General features: G+C 44.0%; 1 protein-coding gene across 1 annotated transcript in view; it reads right to left on the bottom strand.

Annotated features, from left to right (window-relative positions):
• pea15 (proliferation and apoptosis adaptor protein 15) overlaps positions 1-9,698 on the bottom strand; it is a 29,748-nt gene extending 20,050 nt beyond the window's left edge. The window contains exon 1 of the mRNA XM_031850682.1: positions 9,314-9,698. The gene's annotated coding sequence lies outside the window, so the exon portion shown is untranslated. The remainder of the gene's footprint in view (positions 1-9,313) is intronic.
• Positions 9,699-9,756: the final 58 nt, after the last annotated feature.

A 9,756-nucleotide genomic window follows, 5' to 3' on the forward strand; every position in this document is an offset into this window, starting at 1 on the left:
CACACACACACACACACACACACACACACACACACACACACACACACCCACACACACACACAAATAGGCTGGAGTCCCCAAACAGTCCATTAGAGATTAAACAACTTGTTCAATGTTGTCTATGTTTCAGACTCCGGGTGTGGCTGAAAAATTCAGATTCCTCTGCCTGCTCGCCTGCCTCCTCCTCTCTATTGCTCTCTCCGTCCCTCTTTCTGTCGCTCCCTATTGTTCCATTAGTGGATTGAGCACACCGGTACCAGGGAGGAAGATTCAGAGGAAATTAAACTCGGTCCATCACCCTGCATCGGGGGTGTACGTAACACATCTGACTGGCGTACTTTACCTGCTTGCCTTCCCGCCTCTACACATTACAGCTCTATTAAGGATTTCTATAATAACACAGCAGTTGATGAATTCTCTGCAGGACTCCTTGTGCAGTCCTGCTATTTCGCCTCCACGTTATTGCGGTAATAACTCACAGTTAAGTGAGCGTTGGCGATGTTAAAGCAGGACTATGGGGATGCTTGTGTTCATGCTGGCACCTGTTGACTGACGAGAATTCAACGGCAAGAGTTCTGTTGGACAAGAGTCTACAGCTATGCTAACGGCTAATATAAGGATGAGTTAAGGCACTGAGGTGTTTGAAAATGGACACAGATGGAAATGAGCTTTAAGCTGATTCCGTTATAATGTTTTCAATATTTGTGTTAGCATAATAACATTTGCAAAATAGCACTAGACACACAGTACATCTGGGGCTGATGGGAACGTCAGGTAAAAGTAATTACCAAACACAAATTTGGACCTAATAATGGCGCTAGATGGTGGTCCCATAGTTAGCTATGGGACCACCAAAGTTGTTGCAATTCATCCTGAAGGGGATCATAAATATATTTATCAAAAGTCATGGCAATCCATCCAACCGTTGTTGAGACATTTCACTCAAAACCACAAGCACATAATCAACTCGCTGGTTCGGAAAGATGAAAAGTCAGTGGGGTACATCCTCTGGAAACCATGAATGTCTGTTGAAATTCATGGTTATCCATTCAAATGTTGTCAACCAATGTCCATCCTATCCAAAATGTCATCGCTTCCTTTTATCCTATTGGACAATTGTGTGAAATTGACACTATTAGCGAATTCTTGAGTTATGGCCAAAAAACGTGTGTTTTGTGAGGTCACAGTGACTGATGACCACCAAATTCGCCAAGTGGAAGTTTGTGTCAAAGTTGAAGATGTTCTCAAGGAGCTCCTGAGGGATTATGTTCATGAGAATGGGACGGACGGATGGACATGGCTGACACCGACAAGGAGGCATACAAAACCTGCTGGTGGCGAGTCATTACGATCAATCCTCTGGGCACCATTGACATCTACCAATATCATCCCGAACCTTAACGTCCTAAATCCTTGAGAAAACATCCTCTTTCAGATACGTGGTACTGTAGTAATGTTACATAAAGAGCAGTTACGCAGCCAACAAAGTGCCCACAATTACAACGCAGAACAAACGACTTTTCCCCCGTATCATTACCTACACATGTGAACTGAATTATTAGAATATGCAGTAAGAGAATATAAAAGGTTGGCTCCTCGGTTACCAAACCACTTGCCTTCGCAACCCCAAACAGCTCACAGTCTTCCGTCTTCTCACAGTAATTATCAGCACGGGTGAGATGTAACTTTCATCCCCATTATTGCCGTGATTCAATTAGTGCTTATGCAAAACACCATTAAAGATCCATCTGCTCTATTACACATCGTTGTTGTCGTCTTAATGTGAGACTAGTTGCTGTGTGAGGTCTTTAAAAAAAAGGAACACGGCAGGGTTATTTGATGTTGCTCTCTCATTTCCTCATTGTGGTGATGCTGTCGTTATTTCTGTCTGTGCTTTCCTTTCCTGTTAATGATCAAGTCAAATTGACTTTCCTGCTCGATAGTTCCCCATCACCACCAAGAGACCGAGGACAATATGAGACACAGTGCAGCCCTGCGATGACTAAGATGTTCTGGTTTCTCTGTAATAACGGAGTGCACATACAGCAGAGCTTGAGCCAGCATCCAAAATCGAGCTGCAAGGCGAAGACTGCAGGAGGTTTTCACGGAAAACAGCTATGAACAATGAACTGGACATCATTCCTGAGCTGCTTCTGTCTGGAAACTGAGTTACTGACACTTTTAATCAATGTAGATCAATTTTAAGATGTTTGTACTAGGGTTGCACATACCCAGGGTTTAAAGGTGTGTACATAGTGTTCATTCTTTCAAACACACAAAGAGAAACACAAGAAAAGCACTAACAAGACTGGTTATCATGTAATGAATTCATCTCTTGAACCGAACTTCACTCAGGAAGCAAAGATGACGCAGGCAGGCTGAAGTAGTTTCGAAGCCCTGAGACAATCCCCAAATGGACTGAGGCAAATTCAATTCAAAGTCCTCAATGAGAACATGCTCCCAACGTTGAATACTAAGTGCTGCGAAGAAGGCAGCGGATTTGAGACCGGCCTGATATCAAAAACGACAAGACGAAAATGTGACTTGTGGGCTTCTCGCTGCCCACCAACGGATTTAGTCTCTCCAAAAACACTGTAAAAAAAAAAAAAGGTATTACGTTAAAGCTTCTAGCCGGGTCTTGTGTAATGGTACAATGCATTAGTGCAAGCTGCAATACCTCAAGCACTAGGTGGGTACACAGGTCCCCAGAGGGTTACATAAACATCGTACACAGAGCAAGTTTGACGCCTGCATCGCATTTTATTAGTTTGAGCGGAGAGAAGGGACACGCGTGTGTGTGTGTGTGTGTGCGTGTGGATTTTTCCTCTCTGTGCCGAGGAGGTTAACCTGATTCCCGAGGCTTTTTCAACCACACGTACATGAACATGCATACGCTATAGGAGGGGATGTAGGTAATAACATTAAGGCAGGCGGAGACACGTTCTGGGCTTTTAATCGAGTGCAGGAAGCAGACTTCCCTTTTTCGAGATGGAAGACAGTGATGCTGAGACAGCTGTGTTGAGGAAAAACAAACAAACATCAGGAAACACCAGAAAAAGGTTTTAAAAATTCTCCAAAATGAGCACAGCAACCAAAAACCGTCTTTAATGAAGTCCATAAAGACGGCATTTGGTCTAATTCAGGGTGCCACAGAGAGACGGCCGCTCTGTATCCCCTCAGCAACACAAAGTGTTTCATCAACGCGGTCATGGCTCGTCAGAGCAACTGTTGTTGTAAACCTGTGCTTCCCACCCACGCCACGAGCTTCTTCACACACACACACACACACACACACACACACACACACACACACACACTCATACATGTCCCTCATCATCCAAAGAGTAGATGAAGAAGCACAAACACACCAGACCCCCCCGGCGGGCACTGCCAGCTTCTCCACGGCGCCAGAGGCTGAGTCCTCGTCTGTCGCATACAAAAACTTGCCATAAAAAGTTAGCTGTGTGTCACACGAACACCAGGGTTATTGGAGTTCAGGAGTTTTTTTTAAATTGTTTTTATTAATAACAGTGATTGTATTTTAAAGGCTTTTAAGCACAAGCACTTGTCCTGAAATGTCACAGTGCAACATTTTGTAAAATAGAGTTATTTGCTTTGTTACCAAGATGAGAAGATGGATACCACCTACGTCTATACCAGGAGACAATTAGCTTAGCTTAGCATAGATATTGGAAACAGCTAGTCTTGCTATGTCCAAAGGTAACAAAATCTGCCTACCAGCACCTTTATCGCTCACTAATTAACATGTTTAATCCGCTCAAAAAAACTACATGTAAAGTGAACCAGGCTAGCAGTTCCTCCCTGCTACCAGCCTTTATGCTAAGCTAACCACCTCCTGGGCGTAGCTTCATATTTTACATATGGATGTGTGGTATCGATCTTCTCATCTAACTGTCGGCAAGAAAGCTAATTAACATAATTTCCCAAATGTCAAACTATATCCTCAGTGATTGCAGAAAAATGTTTGTTTGTCATTTAAGTGTCACTTTGCAAAGATACTGCAGCTTGTTATGTCAGTTTCCTTTGGAACTACATTCTACAAAAGAAATAGTCCCTACAAAAACAGTTGACACAATTTTCAGCACCACAAACAAGAACCCAGTTATTGTTCAAAAAAATGTATGCGAAAATTTTAACCTAGATTCATTTTCTCAGCTTAGTGAATTTACTGGAAACCAACGGCTGCTTGGAAGTTACTGCAGGAAACCTGACCTGTATGGTAAAGTCAAAGTGCTTCTGTGTGTGTGTGTGTGTGTGTGTGTGTGTGTGTGTGTGTAAGTGTGTGTGTGTGCACACGGATCTGTGCAGATGTAGATGAGAAGACCATGTGAAATGCATCGGCTCGACGGCACCGAGGGGGACGGAGCAGCTTCCACCCAGGAAGTGGTGGAGAGTTTGATGTGGGAGAAAAAAACCCAGTCAATTTGATTGTTATAGCGGATGTGAGCGAGAGAGGCGGGCAGACAGAAACAGAGTCAACACTTCGAGGTGACTCTTGACAGAATATCCTGTAACACCTGCAACACACACACACTGCAGAACTGTGTTTCAATCAAATCGACACTTATCAAATCCAATCAGGCCCACTGAGGCGTTTCATTTCGGAGTTGAGCGGCAGAGTAGCTTATGCGCACGGTTGTGTGTGCATATCCACGTGTTATGTGCATGTGTCAGCCCATCTGCACCGTTCCCGTTTGTGTGGCTCTGTCCGTCTGTGCAGGCTTAGGTGTACTGCATGTGTGTGTGTGTGTGTGTGGATCACTACATCCATTGCTGTGGCCACTGTGAAACACTGCCAGTCACACAGACTGGGCTTATGAAACACTTCCACAGTTGCATTTAAAAATACAGTCCACATTTCCTCCCTCCATCCGTAAAATCAGCAGAGTCACTCCTGTTTTGCACGTAACCCACGCTGAAGTCGTGCCTTTTTTTCCCCCCCTTTCTTTTCCATCCTCACAACACCTCTCCAAAAGTGGAAGCAGGCATTTTTTTTAAAAGTTGTTTTTTTTCGCCTGTGTAGGCGTCACTTGTAGCACAGCAACTGAACAACCACGCAACCAAGCAGTAGCTGGAGGGATTAAATGTGTGGTTTTTTTTTTATGTGTCCATGTGGCTGCAGCCTGAGAGAGACAGGCTTAACCTTTGTGGCACTGGGGAATTTAAAATGAATCATTGCACATGCTTCAGATATGCAAATACTGTAACAGGGTAAATCTCTCCTTTCCGGTTAAAAGATAAATTGTAACCAGCTGCTCATTTCCTCTTCCAAATAACATTTAAATGGTTATTGATGCTAATCGCCAACATAATCGTCTCAATAAATACACTAACCTGCCAAAAACATGGTACATATTCATATACTGTAGGCTTGTGGGTGGATTTGGATGATAAAACCCAATGAATAGGACCATCTGTATCTGGAATCTAAAAATCTGTGACAGGGAATAATAATCGATTATGAGCCGTGATGTAACTGGAAATGCGGACTTCCCCTTAAAAGGCATTACTTCCCGTTTTCTAAAGAGCAGAGCTTCCAGTGCTCCGGGTGAGCGCAACACAATACACAGTGTTTGTTACAGACATTCTAATAAACAGTGGGGGTGGTAAGATTAGCTCTGGCTGCTGGTTTCACTCTTCCTACTTTGCCAATGTTCTCAGCATCCTGTGACCCCCAATGACTGAGACGGAGACATCAGGCTAAGGTTTCGTTTCACAGCTGTGAGTATCAAGGCTGCGCCTGCACGGCTGTGTGTGTAATGCAGCAGTTAAAAAAGAAAAAGTGCAGTGATTTGACTGACAAATGAGGTTTAGCTCTGGGGGGCTTTTCAACTGATGATTCATGTCATTGAAGTTTAGGTGGCAGCCTTTCGTTTAAACCCAGGTAAGGTCAATGGAAACCAAAGTCTTTGAGGCAATTAGTCAACTATGTATTTAACCTTTATTCATAGCTACGTTTTGCAGTTTGCTCTTTTACAATGCCCTGTCCCATTAAAAACACAGGAACAGACGGAGTCATTAATAGAAAGACGATATTTTTGGAGCCAGAGGATTATTATCGCCGTGGAGGAGGTTTTCGGTTCGGTTCGGTGATTTGTTCGTTTGGTCCGTTTGTAAGCAGGGTTACGGAAAAACTGCTGGACCGATTTTCATGAAACTTGGTGGAAGGGTGTAGCATGTGCCGAGGTATCCGAGCGCATCCGAACCACACATTATTTTTCACTTTTGGGGACTGCACTGGCCCCTGTAGTTCCGTAATGTCACCGCTCTCTGCGTCACTTCAAGCTCTGCATCAGTTGTGGACTGCAGGATAACGGCGCTAATTTGAGTTATTTTTCTTGTTGCACGTCTACAACGTAGTTGTTTACCTTCAGAAACATTTTCCTGTTGAGTTAGAGGGAGGCATCTGCTCCAACAGTTTAATCAGTAAATGGATGCCCAGAACAGACCCGAGGCAAGCGGGCAGCGACGCGGAGGACGATGCAAGCGGGCAGCCGTGGCGCAGATTACAGGCAGTGATGTAACGCGGCATAATGCCGGTAAGTCATAGCTTCCTGAGAGACCGGAAAACAAAGGCCGGGGACAAAAGGCTGGGCTCTGACAGGGACGTATCTGTCCCCCGCTGTGTACCAGGAGGAACGTCAGAGGATCAACGGCTGCAGGAGGCGATGCTTTCAGAGTGACGGGTCGTTTTCATGACATCCGAGTCCTCACTTTGACACACGTGTGTGTTGGTTTTCAGCGCGACTGTGATCTTAATTACCCAGCGTGCTGTGTCGACGTGCATTGTTGTCGGATCAGGCCGATACATGGGCTTTATTAAATATCCAATGTCGGCCTGTCAGTGCGGACGGAGGTTAGCCTGGGTGGCATGATGATATAAAAGGCTTTTTCAGAGACTTGTCTACACTGACAACAATGCAGGCCTGTAGCGAAGCCTCAATCCTGACAGTAATAATAAAAACACTGAATATTAGCAAAGTCAGTGACCTAATTTTAGCTCTTTAAGGACACAAACTGAATAGCGAGAGCTACATTTGGTTAATAAAAATCAAACCTTTCCTGCTCTCTTCATCCTAAAAGGTTGAAAAAGCGTTCAGTTGGCTGACTGAAGCTTTGTGATGCCCCCCCGGTTAATCTGTGATGTTTCAAAACAAAGAAAACCAAAAAGAGACGAGAGAGGAAACAGATCAGATGTCGGCGAGTCCAGTTACAAAGACTCCATTCCTCATTTCCTATGGTTGCAGAAGTGAATGTACTCAACACCAGACTTTCCCATTTTTGGATAAACTTGAGAGTGAATTTATGGGTTTTCAGTTGCAAAAGTTCTGTTCTATTATCTGCTGTCTGGAACATGTGAGAATGAACAGCTTGCTGACAAGTAAAGTCCATATCAGGAATGTCAAAAAATTGAAAAAAACCCACGTTTTTATTTTGTTTTGATTTGCATCAAGTTACACCAGTTTAACACTGATCTTCCCGAAAACTGTGTTTGACTCAGTGCCTGTAAACAGCCAACCACAAAAATTCCCCCGGCGGCGGGGGGACAACCGACACCGCGGACAAACACAGAGAGGAAGTGAACCCGGGAGAGGAAGCACATTTCTGCTGCGCTGCCCACTTTTCTTTTCTTTTTTGTTGCTGTTGCTCTGTACGAGAAGACGGATCGATTTGTATCAGAGACGAGACCGGCTCCCAAAAAGCTGAGTCAAGGCACACACACACACACACACACACACACACACACACACACACACACACAGTTTCGATGAAGTAAAGTTGACTCTGTTCTGCTGTACTGGGATTGTTTAACAGCCTGTGGTGGGACGATAGGACTGGAATGCAGCCTCACAGGAAACGGACGGACAGCTGTCATGCTGTACAAATGTCACACATGGATGGATGCGTGTGTCACATAGGGGTCAGGGTGCAAGAGAAGGACACTGAAACTAGTAACGATTAAGGAATCAAGCAATTGTTTTGATTGTTTGTCATTTTCATGCAAAGGTTATGTCTTCGTCCTTTCCTTATGTCTCTGACATCGTGATGGTAATTTTTCACTATTTTCTGACATTTTAGACCACGTTTTTTACCCCAAAAGAGAAAATAAGACAAAGTCAATGACTACAGAGAGCTCTGCATTGCAAAACACTATCGCGTAAACATGTAGCTTCATATTTACCGCTGTTAGTCTATTTATAACACAATTATGAGTTCCTAAGAATTTAGACAAATTTTAATGCAAAACAAAAACTATTTTCAGCTTAAACAGAATGTCGGTTTAGGCTTAAAAAATAAAAATTCAACAAGAATACAATAGGAGTACTTTCATGACATCACCAGGGGATTTGAAATAAAATACAATACAGGAACATTAGGTGATACAAACCAGTTATTGGTGAGGGGAGGAGCAGTAGTGGCAGGCCAGACACATCCATTCATTAAAGACCCACCCCGTCCACACACACACACACACACACACACAGTTTATTATTGCCTCTTTCCTCTGACTGTGTTTTTAGAGGCAGAACATTCCTGATAATCTGGCTGCAGCGATCCTTATATATGTATAAAACACTCAAGAAACAGACTCCTACAGGCTAGAAATCAATAAATAAATAATGTAAATCATCATGATCCAATAGGACAATACATAACAACATTGCTAAATCAAGTTTCAACGGGAATATTATGGGAATATTTTGCTAGGAAGTAAGGAAAAGGACATTGGGTATCGTGAATGCCTCCAGAGACACTAAACCCAATCCAATTAGTTTAATTAATGGTGTGTTAAATGCTCTCTTGAGAAGGGGGAAATCCACCAACTTGACACTTAATAGTCAAGTTCAACGCTGCAGTCCTGTCAAGGCATCTCGCGTTTTCACATGGCTCCTTGCTTTTAGTTACATAAACAATAAATGGTTTTTTTTGCTGTGGAATTTTTCAGTTATGGTCCAAATCGGTTTCAGAGAACAGGAAGAACGTCCCCATAAGAGTGAATTTCATTCATTTCATGAATATGTCAAATTCAACATCCATGAGGGGCCATGAACGCCCCATTTCCTCAACTTTTCCCCCTGCTGTGTAATCGACCCACTTGATGCCAACACGAGCCGGAAAACTACATTTTACAGGCAGGCTGTGAAGCCCCATCATGTAACGGTATGCTCCATATGAATGAATGAGGGAGGCGGACTGACTCCGACCTCGGCCCAATTAATTAACTATAAATAATAACTATAAAGAAAGAAAGCGGTTTACATGGGAGAAAAACAAACAGAGACGTACTCACCCCGAGCGCAGCAAATATGAGTCAGGGAGAGAGATGCGGGAGTCTGCGGGAGGATAATCTCCTGTGTAGGAATGTTATTTCGGCCCGAGAGAGAGAGACGTTCTGCAGGGAAGAAGAAGAACAACAACAACAAAAAGTCCACTCGCGTCGTTCAGTGATGGATTTGAGTGTGTTTCATCTGCGTGGGTGAACGCGGCCGTGAAGGGGACACGGGCGAGACGAGCTGTCAGTCAGTGTTTGGAGGTTATTAAACAGAAAAGCCGGGTTCAGGATGGTCGCGATACCGCTCGCTGTCTGTCTGCTCCGCTGTGCGCTGCTCGGTCACCAGCTGCTGAAACGTGGAAACGCCTTTTCCTCTCTCGCTCTCTCTCTCTCTCTCTCGCTCTCAATCTCTCCCTCTCTCTCTCTCTCTCTCTCTCTCTCTCTCTCTCTCTCTCTCTCTC

This window comes from Anarrhichthys ocellatus, unplaced genomic scaffold (genome assembly GCF_004355925.1).
Source record: "Anarrhichthys ocellatus isolate YVR2014 unplaced genomic scaffold, GSC_Weel_1.0 scaffold11, whole genome shotgun sequence".
Classification (NCBI taxonomy): Eukaryota; Metazoa; Chordata; class Actinopteri; order Perciformes; family Anarhichadidae; genus Anarrhichthys; species Anarrhichthys ocellatus.